The sequence below is a fragment of the Watersipora subatra genome, chromosome 5, assembly GCF_963576615.1.
Source record: "Watersipora subatra chromosome 5, tzWatSuba1.1, whole genome shotgun sequence".
In the NCBI taxonomy this organism is placed as follows: Eukaryota; Metazoa; Bryozoa; class Gymnolaemata; order Cheilostomatida; family Watersiporidae; genus Watersipora; species Watersipora subatra.
The window spans coordinates 1,567,337-1,590,808 of NC_088712.1; the positions used below are offsets into that span (position 1 = coordinate 1,567,337).

The 23,472-nt window shown below is 36.1% G+C and overlaps 1 pseudogene; it reads left to right on the plus strand.

The window, feature by feature from the left end:
• The first annotated feature begins 6,138 nt into the window (after positions 1 to 6,138).
• On the plus strand, positions 6,139 to 13,173 carry LOC137396742 (ras-related protein Rab-4B-like; annotated as a pseudogene).
• Positions 13,174 to 23,472: the final 10,299 nt, after the last annotated feature.

Consider the following 23,472-nt stretch of genomic DNA (forward strand, 5'->3'; position numbering starts at 1 on the left):
AAAAATTCCCCATTTGATCTTGCCTCACAATATTGGCTGTAGACGTATTTTAGTCATGTGTGAAGTTGCAAAGGTGTGAAGGCGCTTGAAAGTTTACAATTGCCTCTACTTTCTGAGGATCTGTTGAGGTACCGTTGTCTGAGACAAAAAACAGGAACTTTACGGGCTTGCTTCGAAATTGACATTTCTAAGCATTCAATATTGCACCAACATCTTTGAGTCTCTCAAATAAAGTCTTCAATCTGTAAGCATGTTCCTCTATCGTACTAGCTTGCAGGAAGTTATAATCTGTCATATTTTGTACGTTTTTAATACCAGAAAGAGCTTGCTGAACATTATATTGAAAGCACTCAGGGGTTGCATTGGCACCCATAGTCAGCCGCTTGTAGGGATCCAGGTCAAAGAGAGTGGAGAAAGTGGTAATATCACGCGACTCTTCATCTAACTCTACCTGACTGAAACCCTGATTCAGGCAAGATTAGAAAACACTTTCCCTCTCTCGTTTGCTAGCATTTTTCTGGTTGTGGGAATGAGGTGGCGCTCACACGTTATTGCCGTGGTAACCTTGTGCATGTCATCCATTACCCTAATATCACCACCGCAATGGGAATACACACCAGGGGACTGGGACACCTACAACCCACTCTATGACATCATCATCTACCATAGAATCCAGTTTGCTAAGTAACTTATCTCTACACTCAAAAGGAATTCTCCTCAGAGGTTGAGCCACTGGCTCCACAGAAAGGTCTATGTGGAATTTAACCTTGTATCCTACCAGCTTGCCTAAACAATTAAAAAATTGGGAAAACTTTTGACGATTTTATCAGAGTTTTCAGGCAAAACATTGCACACCACATTTTCGCTGTAAGAAACTAATGATAGCTTCACAGCAGTTTCATGTGGCAAAAGACACATAGCCTCGCCATTGTATACATAGAAAACAGCATGAACATTGTTGTATTCACATTGTATTTTTGCTATAAATGAACTAAGCAAATATAATTTGCTTTTACTACCATAGCCGAGCAGTTTCTCATCATCTGAAACATTTTTTAGTGTAATGGTGAGTTTCGACTTAAGCTTGTCATACTTGTCAACACCTATAATAATGCTATGTACACAAGTATCAAATATGAATGGAACAATCTCATCTAGTATGCTGACTTGGCATCTTGCTCCTCACGCGCTGAACAGTGAACATGCAACGGTGTATCATCACCCGACTCTGCGTCGTTTACAGCTGCTGCAATAGACTTCTGCCTCCGCATTACAAAACTTGGCTCCTGTATTGTGTCCTTTTTGTGGCATACTTTGCACTGGCAATCTACAGCTGCGCATTGACTGCTGTTGCTAAGGTGACTATCGCTCTTGCAATGATATCACTCCTCATGTCTAGTACTTGTCTCTGCCCTTGCAGGAGTACCTTTGTGCGCTTCTTAAAATGTTGCTTTCTCACCGCTACAACTTTAGTAGCTGACGTAACCGTCATTGAATCAAACTTCTTTTCACTGTTACGAGCTACGGATGCAACCTCTGACAAGACAGCTTGTCTATCCGTTGACATGGCAGCTATCATGCTCCGAACTGCCTCACTATTTATCCGATCCGGAACTACTCAAAAACGTCCTTTTCCAAAATTCCCTGAAATATATGTCTATGCCTGGAACCTCAACTTGAGCACAAAATGTGATATGGTAAATGCCTGACTCCGTCAGGCGGGTCAGCTTTACCCACTAACATGTACACATAACCCAAACTCCTAGTAGACCTTATCCGAGGCCTGTCTGACATGCCCAAACGGACAGGCCAGTCCGTGATAAGTACCCAGCAGTCAGGCTTACTCCGAAACCAATTTGGCCTGCTCTCTGTGCCCCTATATTCGACTAGTCTGGGTCTACTAACAGCTCACTCTAGGGCCTGATCCCTTATGCCATTGCAAATCCGATCAGGTATTTGATTGAAACATTAAAATAAAACTTGCTTTTATATTTGATTGTGATTAAAACACAAAGTAATATGATGATAATGCAATGGTAATTAAAATAGTAGTGTTGAAAAACACCTTGTTAAAACTTAAAACAATTCAACTGTTGAATAGGCTAATATTATAAAAATAGCCTACTCATAAACTATGTTAGCAATTGTTTGTTAATTAAGTAGATATCTGAGGAGTTGTCCATAAGTAACTGATACTAGAATAAAATACGTATGTGAGGAATTGTTCATAAATGACTGATAATAGAATAAAATAATAATAAACAAAAAAAAACTAATATCAAACAGATGATAACTCCTTGGTCTGGTCCAAAGTTATTATTGGGGTAATAAATGGTGAACGCCACGATTAATAATTCAATGTTCAGTGCGCCAACAATAATAAAATTTATATAAAGACATTAATAATGGTGAAATTAGAAATAAAAAAGATCAGTGAAGCAAGCCATGTCCAATAAGAATCAGTTTTTATGTTGAGTGAAATGTCATCTGTTGTAGTTGTAGTGTTATTGATCAGATTTGAATCTCTAGATAAATCGACATAATATGGAGTGATGAGATCATCAACGATTAAGTCTGAATAATCAAAGTATTTTGAAACAAATAGTAGTTAAAAACTTGATGGCCTAGTTGCCTAGTTACGTAAAGCATATGATGGCTTGAGGAGCCCTAAATACCAGTTTAAAGTTAAAAATGAAGATTTAAATATAACTTTGTTTTTAGCCACAACTTGTCTCTCTAACTTTATTTTTTGTTAGCGAGTCAAGTTAGGGTTTACATGTTATGAAAACGGTCCAAATTGATGTTGTGTACTTTTTCGTTACCTATACATAATATTTTTAGTGAAAGGAAGCGCAACTATTTACCAATTTGGACATCCGCGTCGGTAAATGACTTGAATCTAGTCAGAGCGCGAATTGGCAAAAAAGACGGGAGAAAGCTATTCTGGATATCAACAATTTTATAATTTTCTAAAAAAGTTTTGGATGATCAAAATTAATCATAGTAACTAAATTTCTATTGAAGCAGTCAATCTTGAACATTATAAGTAAACACAAATGGAAGGCTAAGACTCGGACCATTGTAGATGTTGCGGATATAGTGAGACAGGTTAAGCTATGAATTACTTCTGCTTAAAGAAAATTTTGGGAATATCTTAAAATAAATATAATTAATTCATCTTTTAGTTTTAATTTTTGTCACACAACTAAAAAAAATGGTACAAAATTTAATTTAACTTATTTATCTGGTTGTAAGTTAGTAATGTGCATTCAGATGTAAAGACAGCCAAGTCTCTGCATGCAAACTTCTCTTTTAGTTCATCAGAATTTGTCATATATGTACTAAACTACCTGTTTTAACATCCCAATGGCGACGAACACTCGATCTGCTGAATGCCCTGCCACACAATACCAAGAATGTCCACTGCTTGCACCATACGAAAAATCCACTGATCATTATGTCTTGCAATCAAACATCCTATTAGTTAAGTTATCATTCATTTATATTATTTTAAAAAAGAAAAAAAAAGAATGGTAGCCTCGTTTTTACATGAGTGCAACCATCATTTAGTGATCCCAACAACCTTTGCCGTACTTGTACAACAGTAAATTGGGCTTGCATCAGATGCAGGGTTTTTCCAATTTTTATGGTGAAAGGCATCCGGCTGTTAAACAAGAAAGGAACTAGTTTAGGTTTTTACTTTGGTAGTTTTTTTGTAATTCGTTTGAGACCTGATCAGTAATAAGTAGTAAGGGTCTCTGTTTTTTTACTTTTCTTTTGATACTTTTGTCTTTTATTTTTATGTATTATTTCTTTGCTAGTTATATTAGCTTACAAGTCATTATTATTTTGGTTTCAGATTATGAAGCCTCTTGATTATCAACCCAAATGCTATTCAACTATACCGGAAACAAGCTGCTACTCAGTAGAATAAATGAAACTGTGCGCCAGTTTAGACGTTGTGCGAAGCAAGACACAAAGGCACCACTTATCGGTACACAACTGGCAAATCATGACAAAATATTGCTTCATCCAAAATGACCAAAGATCAACTTCGCCACTGCCAAACATCTCGTTTCTCTACAGAGTTAATATCACTTCAAGCATCACAAGAGATATTAGCAATCACACGATCTCACCCGGACCTCTTAATCAGGAAGGTTAAGATAGAGCTCAAGTAGAATCTCATAGCCTTTTATTTTATCTATCTTACGACACTCATACCGTTTATTTAAAAGACTTATTAGTTCAGAGATCCGGTTTAGAGTCACCACACAATAGACGCATTGGAGACATTTGGTTAGACTGTCCCCACCTAATTATATAATGAAGATATTTTTGTCTGCGGAATAATAATCAAAACGTGGTCCAGTTTTTATGGAATTATCGAAGGAAGTCAGCAACATTTCCTCTCCATGTTCTTGAAATTGAATCTGTTATCTTGACGTGTTGATTCTGGTTTTCCATGAACAACCTTTTTATTCGTTCGTTGTCTGTGTATCTTGCTTCCTGTGTAAACATAATGGCGTTCTATTTAATTAATTGTTATCATAGCAACTCAGGTTCTGGGACTCTTAACCTTTTTGTAAACTGTATATAAGGCTGTGCTTGAGAATAATTTATGTGCATAAGGTAGTAAGCTAGCTGTCGAGAGTATGTTACAATAAAGTTTGACATAATCTACAAGCTCATCTCTTTATCGATTTGAAAATATAACGATAGTCGATAGGCGATAGTCGGGTGCGGTAGTTTAACTACACCGCACCCGACTATCGCACTAAGAGCTTGTACATCCATGATTATCTAGAATAAAACTTTTTTGAGACCACTAGTAAGTTGGTGCTGTTCAACACACCAGACCCTCACACCTAGGTCTACTAGCCCTTACTCACTGGCTGAGAGATGCAAGAACCTTGGCTAGCCCAATCATAGTCATCATCCTTGTGGGAAACAAGAAATACCTGGATGCTGAGAGAGAAGTAACATTCCTGGAGAGAGCAGATTTACACAAGAAAATGGTAAGAAAGGAAGTTGGGTGCGGAGCTGTCTGTCAGCTGGTGATATGACCTTTACTGTTGTTGGACTTCAATCCTTCATTTATAGGTCCTGTTAAAGTAAAGGTGGCATTGAAGTAGTGGGTTTAAGTTAATTTAAGTAGTTTTAGTGGAATATAGTCATTTAAAGTGTACAGCCAATAACAAGTCTAGATGGTGCCCCCAGACCAATAACAACATCAATATTGCTGTATTTAGCAGATTTTTATTTCTGAGACTCAATGGTTTAGGTGGATACTTACGACAGATTTGTGTCGATATTCTTTATTATAAAAGAGATTAATCAGCCTATTTATATTGAGAGACCGTTAAATCTTATTGGTACATCCTGGACCTTTGAACTGTTGTTTTATATTGCATACTTTCATCACTGCAATGAATGATGAAAGCAATACCATCTGTCATTACCTGCCATTGCATATCACTATCATTACCTGTCAGAGTGTTCGCTATGTGGCATCAACAAGTTGATGCATTCAACCAAGTATAATGGTTGGTCACATGATGGCCGAATAGACTTAGGTTTGGTTTGGTTCAGAAGATGTTTTGGTTCGGTTCGCTCAGCTCACATGTCACGTGGCATCCAAAATTACTTCATTTCCTGTCTATGTCTGAAATTCATAAAACGGATGTCATTGAGGAAGATATAGATATTATTCTTGCATTTACTTGTTTGCTAGTTTACACCTACATTTTTCTCAAACAAAGAGATAGGCATCAGACAGAGAGAGAATATTCAGTACATCAAATGAACATGACTAGAAATGAAGACAGTATCAGCTTGAGGATTGACACTTTTTTAATTTAACTCGCGCATGTAAGGAAAAATGTGCAGTGTGCTAGCTGGAATTTTAACCATTAAAAGCAGAGATTCAGCCTATGAAATTGCGAGCAGAACGGAAATAGTTCGTTTCTGCTAGAAATTTCTTTGGCTGAACAGTGTACAACAGACACCAACATTGTTTTGTGTCTTTTATTTCATTTCGGCCATCATTTGACGACCCTTTTACTGTTAAAATAAGAGTTATATGATGAAAAACTGTTTGATTTCTGTAGACATGCCCTTCCTTGAAACTATAGTGCAATGACTGGAGAGAACATTGAAGAAACCTTTTTAAATCGCGCTCGGTCCTTTCTCGCCAAAATTAAGTCAGGTAAGGCTGGTTTAACCAGCAAATATCAACTAGTTGCATTTTGATTCAAAAGGCTAGAAAACTGTGTGTCAGCAGCCATCAATTCAAATGTTTCATTTCTCTGTCATTTACTGAAAAAGCATATTGTTTTTAACTAAAATCAGGTAAATTTAATTTTTTTCCTAATTTTGACCTGTCAATTGAGCCAATCAGCCAACTTTAGATAAAATCCTTCTACCATACTTTTCGGACTATAAACCCTATATAAGCCGCATCTGCTTTTTTTCCACAAAACGATAATAAGTCAACACATAGGTCGCACCTTTGTATAGGCCATAAAACTCATGACGATGATTTTTACTGCGGCAGCAACTTTGCTGCTTAAAACGGAACAGTGCCTAGCAGCACAGTTTCGTATTAACCGACGCTTTTTAACTGTCAGATATCAGTTTTGGAAGAAACCCAGGAGAACCTATTTTGCCAAGGAAACCAGCAACTACTATGACCCATGAAGACAACAACACACGCAAAAAGGAAATTTAATCACCTATTCATCTTAGCACAACAAACAGACCACCCCAGGATGTCAGATGCTAGCTGGATGGGAAAACCACAAATCACTTTATCTCACCATAATATATACATTTATTTATATGCTTATTCAGATTCAACACAGCTCATCAAAATATTGCATAAACATTGGAAGGAGAGAGACGTGAGAGCTGAGCAGCCATCCAATCCTATAGAGAGCCTGTACAGAGTAGAAGAGAGCCTCCATGCGTACATCCCCGAGCTACAACAAATGATTGAGTATCTTACATAAACAATAACTGCATGGCTTGAGCTTACACTTTAATCTTTGTATTTTATGCTTTTTACTTTATGTTAGTTTTAAATTTTATGTTTTATGCTAGTTTTGTTTTTTATACATTGGTAATGTCAAAGCAGTCCTCAGAAACTATCAAACTCATGAAAAACAGTCCTTTCAACTACGTCTCCATGGGATTCCATTTAATCATGGAATTTCCCAAAGAGCTGGCTTCTAGCAGCAAGCAGAGCCTCAAAAAAATAAGCTTTACTAATTTTCACAGCTAAAATAAATTTTTTAAAAATATGGCATTTATAGTAATAAAAAGAATGGAGCGAAATACATACTCCAGAATTTTTCTAGATTTTCAAAGCTAAAAACAAAAGAGATAGAGACACTTTTATAAATTCCACACTCAGAAAATTGGCTAAGTTTTTAAAACATCATGGGCTTTCCAGAAAGATGAACTCACCCGCTCCACCACAGCTGGTCTGTTGTGATATGCACAGTCAGCAACTGCACAAAGTTTGCAAAATGCTGACTAGAAACCAATTAGAAGATATTATTCCCAGACAGCTGGTATATAAGGAGCCTCTGAAAGTGATTAAGACACAGAGAGGACAGGGGCGAGATAGACAGAAGACAGGCCAGAGAGAGGCCACGCCGGACAGGCCAGAGAGAGCGGGCCAGGGAGGCCAAGTGGGTGAAATTGTATACCCCTTTTACAACTGTTGCCTCGAAGAGATAAAGCCATTTGGCTGAATACTACGATAATATTTGTACGTTTCTGAGGACACATTTTATCGCTCATTTTGACGAGATATACACTTATTATACTACGAATTACAAATTATTTGAACAAATTTCTTTATTCGTTTTATGCCCAAGTGAGGCTTGTTATTGATAAATATACTTTATATCGAAGCCTGAGATAGGCCAATCTATTATTGATACGACAACAATATTTGAGTTTGCAACCAGCACTTGTTATTGACGCCCTAGAGAGGCTATATACTGATAAAACAACACTTATTCTACAGAGGAACATACATTGGTGCCCAAGCGAGGCAAGACAACTACTGAGCTGGCAGATAAGTATAAAATATTCAGGAGAAGACAACTTGTGTCAGAATTGCAGATACGGTAACAGACCATACACAAAATTCGCAGGATTGATTTGACAGTTGATTGATATAGAGAACATTTCTTTACCTGGCAGGAAGAGCCACTTTGCCAGTTCAAAAAAATTTATTTGTTACGTGAGAAAAGCAGTCAGGAGTGCTACCTTACACAACATTATATAGAACCACACAAAAACACAATTGCATTTATAAGTTGTATTTTATTAAATTTTGAAACTTTCATTTAGTTTGAATAATTATATACATACATATTTATAAAATATTATTAAATTTTCTCCAGTGACAAAGCTGTAGCTTTGCACCACACTACGAGTAATTTAGAAATACATTATATTTATACAAACAAAAATATATTTATATAGTTTAAATATATTATATTATTTCGTTTATTACATATATAATTTAATTTATTATTTTTATCATTTTCTCACGTGGCATAACCTAGTATCCAACGGAACAGTACCGTTAGGCATTTTTCACTTTTTCTTTCACTGCTGGAGGCACACTAACCAGAGATTCTGGTTAATGCGCCCTAGCAGTGAAAGAAAAAACCACAGAATAACTGCACCCTTATATAAGCCGCATGGCTAAAATCATCAGAAAAATGTAGCGGCGAAAAGTACGGTAACTTTTCGTTGGCTTAGACAATTAGCTGTTGTGTTCAGTTAACTTTTTAGCGAGGTCCTCACTCACTGGCTGAGAGATGCAAGAACCTTGGCTAGCCCAATCATAGTCATCGTCCTTGTGGGAAACAAGAAATACCTGGATGCTGAGAGAGAAGTAACATTCCTGGAGACGAGCAGATTTACACAAGAAAATGGTAAGAAAGGAAGTTGGGTGCAGAGCTGTCCGCCAGCTGGTGATATGAATTCTAATGGTGTTTAACTACAAACCATCATTTATAGGTGATGCCAAAGTAAAAGTGGTATTCATATAGAGTTTTTACGGTAATTTGAGTAGTTTTAGTGGATTATAGTCAAAATTTACAGCTAATCACAAGTCTAGATAGTGCCCCCAGACCATTAACAATGCCAATATAATTGTTGTATAAAGCAGACTTTTAATTCTGAGGCTCCACGCTTTAAGTGAATACTTACGGTAAATTTGTGCTGGAAACTTTTGTAGTAAAAGCGAATAATCACCTTGTTCAGAATGAAAAAGGGTTAAACCTTATTTATTCATCTTTGACCTTTTTACTGTTGTGTCATATCGCATACTTTCATCACTGCAATGAATGATGGAAAAAATACCACCTTTCATTGCCTGTCATTGCATATTACGATCATTACCTGTCAGAATGTGTTCTATGGTTCTTCAATAAGCATTCCCACTCCCTCTAAGGTATTGTTAGTATTGTTAGATACTAGGTGATTCTCATGAAAACATGTATACTAAGGATTGTTGCTTGTTGCTAGGCAACTTTGTTTACTGTTAAATTGAAGGTTATACGTCTATGATGAAAAACTCTTTGATTTCTGTAGACATGCTCTTCCATGAAACTAGTGCAATGACTGGAGAGAACATTGAGGAAACCTTTTAAAGTGTGCAATTAACAAAATTATAACATCACTGTAAGATACATTTTACCTTCATATAACCTTGAGGTACCGACCACCTTCAACCATGCAAATAAATCTATGAAGTCGATGATGAATATTCTACCGAATTATGCTTGTTGGTTAATAGCAATACGTAAACATGACAAGTTATGAGTGTCTTGAAGTTAACAGCTACCTGTGACACCTGCCACTCACCATGAAACGTCTTAAATTAGTATAGCTTCAGAAGCTCTGTAGTAGCTCATTATGACTGATCTAAAACACTTAGCCAATCAGCAATGGCTCTTAGGATAGTTGTGAAAAACTCTATCAAATCAGAACTCAGTGATGATATGTGAAAACGAGTTGTAAACTCAGACCACCAACTAACAAAGTAACGCTATGAGTCGTTCTATTAGGTATTTGAGATGACCGACAAGGTCAATGATAAACAAACACAAAACTTTAGTTGGTTGTATCAGACATTATAAACATTTTCCATTCGTTGGTGATTGCTTTTGATGTTTTCAGCCGTCTGAATGCCGGGATGTTTTAAAATTACAAGGTCACAAGGCTATCAAGATCACACTATGAGTCTTTCTATTAGGTATTTGAGATGACTGACAAGGTAAAGGGCTAGTTGACAGCTCTAAGTGACAGTATGTTTTCAGCCGTCTGAATGCCAGGATGTTTTTTTTGTTAGTATTGTTAGATACTAGGTGATTCTCATGAAGACTTTTGTATACTAAGGATTGCTCCTTGTTGCTAGGCAGCTCTGATAAATTGAAGGTTATACGTCTATGATGAAAAACTCTTTGATTTCTCTAGACATGCTCTTCCTTAAAACTAGTGCGATGACTGGAGAGGACATTGAGGAAACTTTTTTTAAAGTGTGCTCGGTCCATTCTCGCCAAGATTGAGTCAGGTAAGGCTGATTTAACTAGGAAATGGTAACTTGTCGTGTTTTGATTTGAAAGGTTATTATAAAACTATGTTACAGCATTCAATGATTCAAATGTTTTTTCTCTCTGTCATTTGCTCAAAATGCATCGTGTTTTTCAACTTAATTCAAAAAAATTTAAAGTTTTTTCTTATTTATTTACAATCATTTAGCAGGCACCTTTGACCTTTCAATTGAGTCAATCACAAGTTTATATAGAATCTCCCTAACTTTTCATTGACCCAGACAATAAACCTTCGTGTTCAGTTATCTTTCTAGTGATGTCACATAAGAAATGAGGATAGCTAGGGCTGTCTACTTCTCCATTGAGAGTGTAAATGGAAATATAGACAGGTTTACACTAATCCATTCTCAGCCTCTGTCTCAGTTTTTACTATATTCAGAATAGTGTAACCAGATCGTTGTGCATAACCAAGCGAGGTGCACATGACTGGGCTATGATTGAAACAGTCACAAAATGAGTGAATTGTAACATCACTGCAACCAGTTGTTGTAGTACAGTAACTATTCGAGTTATAACATGTGGTATTTGCATTCATATTCAGGTGATACAGTCTCACTTCCAGGTTGTGTAGATGTCATCATGAAAACATGTAGGTACAAACAGTAAGCACTGTAGACCTGAAGAAGGTTTCAATGATGTTCAACGTAAAAGTGAATTTTTTATTTGTGTTACACACTTTTTTATATTCATTTCATACAGCTCCAATCACACAGCCTCATTTATACAGTATGCGCTCTTATAACGCAATTAATCCGTTCCGGTAGCGTTTACATTATGGGAAATTTATGTTATAAGAACATTAAAATACATGTAAATGGACTAATCTGTTCCAAGATCTTTCCAAACTCACCCTTTGTCACACAAACCGAAAAAACTTAATGCAACTTTTTTAATTTGTGGGCTTTACCCTTACTGCAGTATTATTGGTTTGCACCGACAAATTTTCTCCTTTTACGATCAATTTCACTGGTTTTATAGACCATGATTGCTGTAATTTTACAATAAATTGATGTGCAGCGTATATGTTTGACGTTCATTCACAACGATTGGCTTATTTTTCTAAACAGCGAGGTATACTCTGCAAAATTCGCTAATTTTTTATAAACAGTGAGATGTACTCTGTAAAGTAAAACTAATAACAAATATTTTATACGCCTGCGACAAAGCAGAATTACAAAATATTTTACAAAAAGTGGTAATACCTGTTTGTCGTCTATCTGTATCAAGGGGTCTAGGTTAAGATAAAAGATAACTTTTGACGATACTCCAGCTCGTGATATTTGGTTGGTGGACCGATGATGTAACACATTTGCCAAACAATTGCCTGTGTAATTATGAACAATTTGCAGCTATCCTATTCTCTGCTTTGTCAACACATCTGGTGATCTGTCAGTAGAATCTAGTAAAATTGTGTGTAAGTTTATCTCTCAGGCTGATAAAGGCTACAGCAAGGAATACTGTTTTCTTATTAAGTTGAAGTGTTTGTCATAAGTGGAACAGAAGACTGAAAACAGATTTGTTTTAATCTTTGGTAAATCTGACATGCTCAAAACTGTTGTTCTTGAAAGCATTCTACTTATGTATATAGGAGACTTGGATCCAGAAAGGATGGGCTCTGGAATACAATATGGTGATGCTGCCCTCCGTCGATCTCAAAGACAACAGGCTAAAACTGAGAAAAAAGTCTGTGACTGCTAGCAATTTTCTTGCTCCCTTTCTTGACTGAGTTACAGCTCTGCTGGATGTGCATGCTTCTACTTGCGCCATTTTGAGTTGTCTCTACTTTAATAGCAGTCAATATATAACCACAATTGATATCTATAGAAAGTCTCTAAGGAGGAATTTCTCTAAAGCTTGACTGGATCATTCATATTTTCTTTATTTTTGAAGGTCTTTGGAGAAAGAGAACAAAGTGTTTATGTTATCGTTTATGTTATTTTCACGATGTACTGCATCGTCAGCCAGCTATTCAAGGAAATTGCTTAAACGATCTCTCTTGCTCTATGAATGTTGTTAGGTATCACAGATTAAACAAGCCAATGTCAAATGTTCATAAGGGTCAGCACTGAATACAATTACTCTCTGAAGTATTTTCTAAAACGATAATGTGGAGACAAAAATTGGCGCTTTGTTAAATAACAAGTCAAAGCAGGTAGTCGTACGTCTCCATGACAATTAGTGAATGTTTGGTATGAAGGAAATGTTAGAACAGTCGAACATCTGTAAGAAAGTTTTGTGCTGTTTTATTACCTGTAAGGAGAAGATTATTTTTATAATGGTGCCTCAAAGGAATGATTAGCTTCTGGCCAGATTTTCCATTATATGAAGTCAGAGTAGGCAACTCCAAAGATAATTATTCAATTGTTATTCCAACTTGCTAATATTATTCATGTTAGGTTGACTTTCATGATATTTTATTTATCATTGTCTTAGAGTGGATGAGGATCCTGTCCTTTTTAATATAAAAGGGAAGACAACTCATACTAACACATTAGCAGCAGCATAGAGTTTGAGTTTCAATAAATCCGAAAAATATTTTGATTGCTAACAGACCTTTTATTAGTATCATCATTGCCAGGGTAAGATAACTCTTATCCTTTCATCACTCCAATCATCAACATTCATCATTCTGTGGAATGCATTAGGCGCAAGATTTTCAAATAATTTCATTTACATATGACTATTCTATATTTGATAAAGTATTTTTTTGAAACGTTGGTAGTTGAGACTATAGTCTCCACTCTTGAAAGTTGATGTTTGTGCCAGAAATATCATTGACTAATTTGATAAATTATGTTCCAAAACATCGGTCGTTGAAATTATTGTCTCGTTTCCTAAAAGCCAATGTTACTGCTAGAAACAACCAATGACAATACAGGTTATAAGATCCTAAGGCTACTGACAAACTTAATTCTGACTAAATACTATTGCTGTAAAATTTATAGTAACAATGTGTAAGGTTTCAACAAAAAATGTTATAAATATATTTGGGCAACAATTACATGATGTGTTTTGGTAAAATGCTTACATGACTGAACTATGGAGCAGATGCGATTTACTTGAAACATACATGTAGTTACTCAAAAAAAGCTTGCGTTGTTTGAGCAGAGTATGTACTTTTTGTAGTCAGCATCAACTCACTCAGCAGAATCCTGCACAGGTTAGCACCAGCTAGCACGACATCGCACTAAATATCACCGAGTGTGTTTGTCTTTGTTTTTATTCTTTTCTAGACAGCAAAATCTATTCAGCAAAATAATAAAAAAATATTTTATACATCTGAAGCAAAGGTAAAACTAAAAATATACCTTTACTACGAAAGGATGGTGTTTTTTCGTAAGTTTAGACGGTAAAAATATAACTGCAGTTTAAGTATTTAAAAAACAAAGAGAAAAAAGCAGTCAATGATCGCAAAGTTCCATGAGGGGATGATGCATTAGAAAGTATATATATATATATATATATATTATATATATATCTTATTCTATAATATATATATTATGATATAGCGCTAATTTAGTAGAAAGTTTGTAAGAAAACATTTTTTTTAATTATTTAAATTGCGATGTTATATTTTTACAGTCTAAACTTTTGGAAAAACACCATCCTTTTGTAGTAAAGACGTATTTTTGGTTTTACTCTTGCTTTAGATGTATAAAACATTTTTTATCATTTTGCAGAATAAACTTTGCTGTCTAGAAAAGAATAAAAACAAAGGGAAACACACTCAGTGATATTTAGTGCGATATCGTGCTCCGTGGTGTTAACCTACGCTGGATTCCGCTGAGTGAGTTGTGCTGAACATTGATGCTAGACTTGTTCAATCCGAACTTTAAAACATGTGAGGTGGATTTTGATTAGCCGCTTTTCCCAGAATTCAATGTTCTGGCTATTAAGTCTTTTGTGTCAATGTTGACTAATGTACAGCAACCACATTATGCTATTTTGGCATGATTGAAACATCATCAAAATGAACTCTGAATTATTCGTATATGTAATAATGTTAAGGAAACTGTCGTGTTCCCTTTGCTGCTCCACAAGAATCAAAACATCTGAGTGCAAGGCAATAACAGATATGCATTTTTACAATATATATAACAATACGAGCAAACCAAAGTATGAGCATACAATGAACAGCATGTAAGTGACTGCCAGAGATCTCTGCTCATCGTCGCTTCAGGCACTCATTTTATATAGTTTCTCCTTGGTTGGCTCTCCACCATGATATCTTGCTTGAGTCGGCAGCCCACCTTCAGCTGACCAAAAGTCTCACCGGCAGTCATGTCTTCTGCTGAGCCGAGGCTGGCTGGATCTGACCTCGAGCACCTCGGTATTGGCTTGGCAACTGGCTCTGGCCCCTGCAGTCTGCCGTCACAATACGAGCACGCACAGTACTGTACGACATAACACACAGTAATTACAAAGATGCCCAGTTAAAAACTAGTTTTCGGAAGTCAATCGTTAATCATCTTGAGAATGGTAAATATTTATTTATTGTATTAAACATTATAATATATAAAAATCATTAAATATAACCGTTAACAATGTAAAAAAACATTTTTCCTCTGGCTTCTCATTACGTGCAATTTGTCAAAGAGAGATAGGCTTTTACAAAAGCTGAAGTTGTTTATGCCATTGTATAGAAGTCTTGATATTTACTTAAACTTATTAACAACTCCGGAGGAACTGGTGATACAAAATTTACTTGGCTGTTTGTGACCGTTCCCACATTGTCATTTGCTAGTGAATTGCCCAAGTGTGTTTGGGCACAGGCCAGCAATATCTCTGCTCTCCTAGTGATGCCCAGGTTAAATTCACCTGGTGGGTTTAGCTTTCAGATATATTGCTGTACACGCATGGTTATAATCTGACATATATTATATAATGTGTAGTTATACGTACATCAGACAATCGGAATTCCTTTGTTGATGGTAGTCAAATTGCATAATAATAAGACTTATAAATGTTTCGTAGACTGTCTGTCACCTACTTATCAGTATTATGGTAACTGAGTAAATATTTGATAGTGTGTGTCTTGCTTCAGGCTGACTCAACTGTATGATAACAGTAGTATTGTCAATAGCAAAGTCTGTAGTCAGATAAGGTGTAGATTAACATGTGCTAATATGGAACTCTGTACAGCTATATGTATATAGCTGTATATGTGGTTCAGCGTAAATCCCTTCTTCATGGTTTGTAGTTTCTATAATTTGAAGTATGGAATTTTTCCAATACCCCATTTGAATTAATTAAACATTATCTAACTGCTCTTTACCAGCAATTTTTCTCAAACAGCTCTCATCCCTTCTTAACACCATCCTGATTGCTGATCACATAAACTTTTTCTTTGAAACAAAATCTCCTAATGAACACATCTCCATAAAACTTATAAGTTAACCATTTCTAAAATTGGTGGTCTATAAATAAACTCACAATAAATGTTGAAAAGACTAACTTTATTATAACTGAAAATCTCTAAAATAAAAATACTCTTCATAAAAATATTTAATACGTAGTGTTAATATAAACCATGCTGAGAATATCACACTTTTTGGCGTGATTAATGATTCTACATTAATTTGGTCTTCTCGTATTGCAAAGTTACATCTGAGCTGTCATTTATCTCTTGATTGATTTATCTTGTTTCTTCTTAACCTAAAAATGCATTAATTCTTCTTCATAAACTGTCTCATAAACAGTAAACTTGTTTACTGTTTAGTAGTTTGGAGAAACACGCTAAAGACTGATTTTTACAAAAGTATTATTATACGAAAGCTCATTTTAATAATTACAAATTGTATATGCGCTTGTATAATATAAATAAATGCCACAGGCTTGAATTCCGTGCTGAGCAGTCTTTCTTATCTCTCTTCGCATAGCTTTGCACAGACGGATGAATACTACTCTTACTATAGTTTCAGACTGTATATGATCTATGTGAATAAAATAAAACAACTAATTTTATGGCTGAGTAGGTCATAACGTTCTTGATTAGTAAATACCTTATTTGACATTTTACTTTAGATTGAGGTTAAGGATGAGAGATTCATAGCCATGTACTCACCTCATACTTACGATATCAACCCTTCTTCACAAGATTATAAGAAAACTATGCTTAGGCATTCGATAATCAATAAAAAATGGTTGTGTACGTGACTGCGAGCGATCTATTGACAAAACAAAGAGCATAAAAAGTTATAACTAGAGATTAGCCCAATGATAAACAGTGAAAGCTCAGAATCAAACAAAATATATTTACTCTAGCAATCTAATAAAGCTAAAAGCCCACTGCATTCTAAAAACACGGCTAATGAATGGCAAAGGGTAGCCTGAGTGTTAGTTATTTTATATTTTCATATATCAACATAGTTATGTATGTAATAAACTGACCACAAACAGTTATGGAAATCATCATCTACTTTATGAATACTAACAGTGTAAACTGTAAACCTAAGAGCTGGATGCATATTACATTTCTGTGATAGCTAAAGACAGGGTCACACTACTCTAGGACACTTATATTTTGCTAGTATTTAGTTTCGTGAATAGCATACAGAGAAAAATTTTACTGCAACTTAATTTTGCAGCTCTGATGAGTATGAAAATATAGTGATGTGAAAATAAATGCAGTGGAACAAACATAATTAGATTCCTCAGGTTCTGTTCACCGCAGGCCTGTATTCACTGGTTGCAAGTTGGGGCGGCTAATGTTAGGCAACTAGTTATGAACACCTGGGGGTGTTGAGGGGGGCAGTGTGAGCCCTCAACAGGTTTTTTTATGTAGGGCCTTTCGTGTGAAGTTTAAAAAAAAATTTATCGGAAAGTACGAACATTTTTTCTATCTTTTGAGATTTGTTTTGTTTTAGGTGATGTGACTGACGAGACGTTTTTAAATTAAAATTTTATTATTATTAATTAATTATATATATATACATATATATATATATATATATATATATATATATATATATATATATATACTAGCTACATTACCCGCCTACGGTAACAGATTCACGTGCAGCATATGGTTTATTGAGAGTTGTCTTTCATACTGTAAAACAACTCCAAATATGCAGTCTACTGAAATTGTTGCCCTGAATATGCACACACATATTATGATGTCAATAATGTTGGGGAAAACAATAGAAATCTACAATGTGTTTTACAGCTAGATGCGTGTAAAATCTAGTGAATATTCTAGATTCATGTGTCTAGATTCATGCATCCGTTCATACCCGTCTATGGCCTGGCCCGTCATACCCGTCCATGGCGCGTCTACCCGCCTTGGCTGACCAGTCTATACCCGCCTCGCAGTTGACCATCAATAGACCATCAATAACAATCAATAGCCTCGCACTCAATTGCTTTGCAGTCAATCGCTTCGCAATTAATCGCCTCGCAATTAATCGCCTCGCAATTAATCGCCTCGCAATTAATCGCCTCGCAATTAATCGCCTCGCACTCGCAATCAATCGCCTCGCACTCGCAATAATCTTCTCGCAATCAATCGCCTCGCACTCGCAATCAATCGCCTCGCACTCACAATCAATCGCCTCGCAATCGCTTCGCAATCAATCGCTTCGCACTCAATTGCTTCGCAATTAATCGCCTCACACTCGCAATCAATCGCCTCGCACTCGCAATCAATCGCATCGCAATCAATTGCCTAGCACTCAATCGCTTCGCAATCAATCGCTTCGCAAACAATTGCTTCGCACTCGCCAACTCATTCAGAAAGCTGCGCCTGGATACACTCACTGCACTCGGGGCAAAAAAGGTCTCCCGCGCATCCCCGAGTGACGCCACGGCCCCAAACCGCTAGCTGCATAACCCGTCCACGGGAACAGATTCATGTACAGCAAGAGGTTTATTGAGATTTGTCTTTTATACTGTAAAACAACTCCAAATATGCAGTTCACTGAATTTTTTTGTCCTGATCACACTACGCATACACATATGCAGCCATATAGGTCAATAATGTAGGGGAGAACAATGTAAATCTGCCATACGTTTTACAGCTAGTCTACAATGCATCAGTCTCAAACCACTCAAATCGGAGTTGCCCTATTTGTGTACAGAGAACTGATAATGAAATTGACATTGCTAGGCAAAATGAAGTTCTTCAAACTGGCTGTATTGAAAAGTTTTGCATCTTTTAAAAAATTATACAAAATATTTTTCTATCGCCAGCATTTATTGAATGGAGACTTCTACATTCTTAAAACACTAATCATAGCTCACCAATGGGGGTCCTCCCATGTTTTGTGACAATTCTGACGACCCGACGACATGTATATTTAAAAAGTGACAGACGAGACGACCATTTATCAATGTAGGTGACGATGATTGTGTAAGTAGGATTACTAAAGGTACGGCTACACGTAATGAATTTTTCGTTGGTTTGGCCCTCTGGCCGAAAATCACGAAAAACGCAGAATTAATCGGTCGAAATTCACAGAATTATTTGAGCTGTGCATGCCCACCGAGTTCGTCGACAAAACGCTTTTAACAGATTAAACAAATTATTAGCGAGCACGATTCTAGCGGGTTTAGCAATTAGTATAGTCCAAGACATGTATCGCGACACACAATAAAAGTACGAAAGCAATTCAACATAGAACACACGATGTAACTGCTCAAATTGCGCTATTGTTGGTTAGCGAGCACGACTCTAGCAGATTTTAAGATATATGTGGTCCGAGAACATAATGCGACAAGCAAGAAAAATATTAAAAAAATTCACCATAGTAAATACAATGCAACCGACTTGATTGCGCTAAAGATGGCAACATTTTTTACCACAAAACTTTTGCTGCTAAAAAGGAAATGTAATTAAAAAATAAACAATTTGTAGCTATAGCGTCCAAACAATAAATACATACAATATTGCAATCTAAGCAGTTGCATTGTGTGTACTATGTTGAATTGCCCTTATACTTTTATTGTGTGTAATTATACGTCTCTCGGACTATATTAATTGCGGAAGCTGCTGGAATCGTGCTCGCTAGCACGATTCTAGCAGCGCAGAGCAATTCTGTGTGTTGCAATCATTTCGTGATTTTGGTTAGAACCAACCAAAAATTTGTTACGTGTAGCGGTACTTTTACTAACTTATTATTTGGCCAAAAATCAACATGTTCAACCGAAACTTCACCAGTTTTGATTTGAAGCATCTGGCCCAGCATTTATAGACTGCCAAATAATTAAAGTAAACAGCAATGTAATGCCACGACATTGACAGCAAATGCGTTTCCAAGTCTGTGACTGACAGTGATTATTAAAGACAATCTCGGTCTATTTTCAGTACAAGAAATGTAGCCCTAAAAACCTAAGACGGCTGTCACTCTTCGCGGAGTAATCAGAAACACTCCCAAACATCACTAATAAGTTTGTGAAGGTCGCTGGTTGAGCCATGCTTTTGGTTAGCAGAAGTTCAAACTGAGCCAGTTTCAGGTTTTCAACGCCACCAAGTGCCACCAGAATGGATATTTGTATTAAAATAACGAATGTGAAGAAAGAGGTTGTTTTGGTTACCAACTTGAAAAAGGTGAGAGTGATTTTAAAAGTGACGACAGTGATTTTAAAAGTGACGACAGTGATTTGAAAAGTGACTATTCTGACGACAACTTTGTGTGGTAGGACCCCCACCAGTTTTTCGTCTGTAGCCTGTGTTTTGACATGGTATATACAAACAGTAATGAGGTTGTGTCAATAAAATTGATAAGTATAACAGCACAGACAGTATGATGTCAAGGCAGATACAGCATTAGCACTTTATTACAATAGTAAAACAAAGCGCCGACATGATAGCCTTTGTATAAGATATGATAAGGAAAAGAAATGCACGAAAAGATATATATATACTGAAAAATATGTTAGAAAATGCTGCATGTGGTATAGCAGAACATGAAGGACATAAAATAATAACACAATGTTAGTTCAATGCAACACTTGCGGATAGGCAACACTTTTGGTTTTTCTGTCGGGCATATGAAGAAACAGTTTTCCGCGTGTACCTACTTTTGAGCAGGCGACGTATAGCTGGTCATGGCTGATGCAGGGTGACAGTAAGTCGATAGCGGCTGCTCTCTTTCCTTTCACAATAGCGTATCGCAACCCTCGGAGTACTCATGAAAGTTCTGTAATAGTAAGTTACAGTAGGCCTACTCGTAGCTGGAAAAAAATTAGTAACTCGGCTGCTGAAGGAAATGAACATGACCCACTATCACGAACAGAGGCAAATCCAACTTTATTAAGTAGTAGAGATGTGGCAATTCATAGACAATACAACATCGTATAAGTAACACTTACCTTTTTTATGTGGAAATTTAGTAGGTGAGTAATGCGTTTTTCCAGTGGCTCCAAGAAACAAACGTTTACGTGACCTTCTCGGTACATGTCGACAGTAAATATTAATTGCATGTAAATAACTACTTGTTGATTTATTTTATTTAATGAACAGTACATTTGTATAGCTGTATAGACACCTTTGTATAGGCCGCATAACTCAGGAAGGTGCTTTTTAACACGGCAGAAAATTTGCCGTTTAAAAAGCGTGCTAACCGGGGATTTCGGTTAATGCGCCCGAGCGGTGAAAGAAAAACAACAGATTCGCCACACCTTTATATAAGCCGCTTGGCTCAAATCGTCAGAGAAAAGTAGCGGCTAATAGTCCATATTACGATATTTAGTATTCATATTAGTTCGGTTGGCTTCGTTCGACCGAATGGAAAAAGAAAGACCGCTCTATAATTTATTTACCGTTACTACACATATTAATTCAGTTTGCTTCGTACGACCGAAATTCGTACAACGATAAAAGAAAACACCGCTCTATAAGGCGGACAATCAATCAATCACACAGACAACGATTGCCGTTTATATAGTAGATATATATATATATATATATATATATATATATATATATATGTTACTTATATATATATCTTACTATGATATTCTTGTTCTAACCTGACCAGTGGCTTTCAGCATCCTCTGCTATGCAGTGTTCCATATTAGCACATGTTAGACGCCACGTTATTTAAGATGAGACATTGTTATTGTCATTTGTTGAGTCAGTTTGAAGTAAGAGATACAATATCGAATATTTACTCAGTTACCATAATACTGATAAGTAGGCGACACACAGTCTACCTGATGTTATAATTATTAAACACTTTAACTACCACTAACCAATGAAGGCTGTCTTTCTTATGTACACCTAACTACACATTACATAAAATACTTCAAATTGTAACCATGCATTTGTAACAAGGTTTCTATGAGCTAATCGACAAGTACTTCATCGATCACTCTAGAACCAACAGTATCTATCACACCCACCATAAACTCTGTCAGACATTATCAGTTATTCTATGGACCCTAAACAACTGTCCACCTCACCTCTTCAAAGACGACTGCCTATATTTACCAATTTTCTGAAGAACACAATGTAGAAATAGTAGGTGGAACAATTAGGAGTCGCAGCAGGAATGATGTAAACGTATTTGTTGTGTTGCACCTTGAAATTAAACTACTAGTAACAAGTCAATTTTGTCTTTTTGTAAGATTATGTTGCTCGGTGCTGCTGAGACAGATCTTAATGTAGAAGTATTTTTCAAACGAATTTCATGAAGTTTCATTGTGGTAAAAAACATCAATGATGTAAAAATTTCAAATGTTTATCAAAAAGATCTGATAAAAATTTTAACTCAAAAAGAAGAGTAGTGAACAAATGCTCTAAAAGATTGGATAGTTTGAGAATACGGTAGTGCAATGCAACTATTATAACTTTACTCATAGCCTGTACGTCGCTTAAAGCAGATTGTGGGTGGAGCTTTCTACTAGCTTGAATTATTATTAAGCTTTTAGTATATAAATAGATAAAGTGGACCTGTTTGAATCATTATCAACTGCGCTACGATACAATGGCTGCTTTTCCACAACTCGCGCTGCTCACTCTGCTAATATCAGCTGCACAATCTAATGTTATTGAACCTGACACGATTGAGCAAGAGCTATTCTTTTACCAACATCAAATCTACACTATACACCAAATATTCAAAGCTGAGTGCCCTGAGCGTATCAGAGTCAAACGTGAACTTTACCATGACGACTTCACATCGCTAAATTTAGAGTTGGCAAAGATTACACTCAACAAATTACTGGTAATTCTTAGGTCTTTTCGTTCTGATGTTCCTAAGAGTCATGCAGTGAGCACCAGCTCATCTACTACACCAGGTAATACATGATTCTTACAGATGACTATGTTTTGTGCATAACTCTATTCGTTGCTATAAACTTGAGTCTTTCTGGAATCTATTTTTAAATTTGAAGCTTGCTGATCAGATCTTGCAAAACATTTGACCTAGATTTATATAAACTACCATACTAAAATCTGTTTGTATAAATATGCACATGTCATTTATAGTGTACAGATCAACAGCAGAGGTTACCACAAAAGAGACTACAACACTCCGACAAACAAAAGCTAATTCTAACTGAGTGCAGAAAAAAAATTTTAAACGCTAAAATAAATCTGTTAGACTTGAAATCCGGAAAATTATCACTTTTTACTGCACTAAGTTTTTCCAAAATGGCAAAATCAAAGATGTGTATAGAAAGATTTTATAACCAAGTTAGCTTTAATCCGTTTTCATTTACAGAAACCACATCGACTTTGGCCCCTACCATAAAATCAACAACAACAACGGTGCCTGTAAGCAAAGGTAATCTCCTCTTTCCTCGCACTCAACTGTGTCTCTACTCCTAATTATAGTTAAACTGTTATCCTGTGATTAATCCCCATTTATGTCGCTACTAAACAATCCAT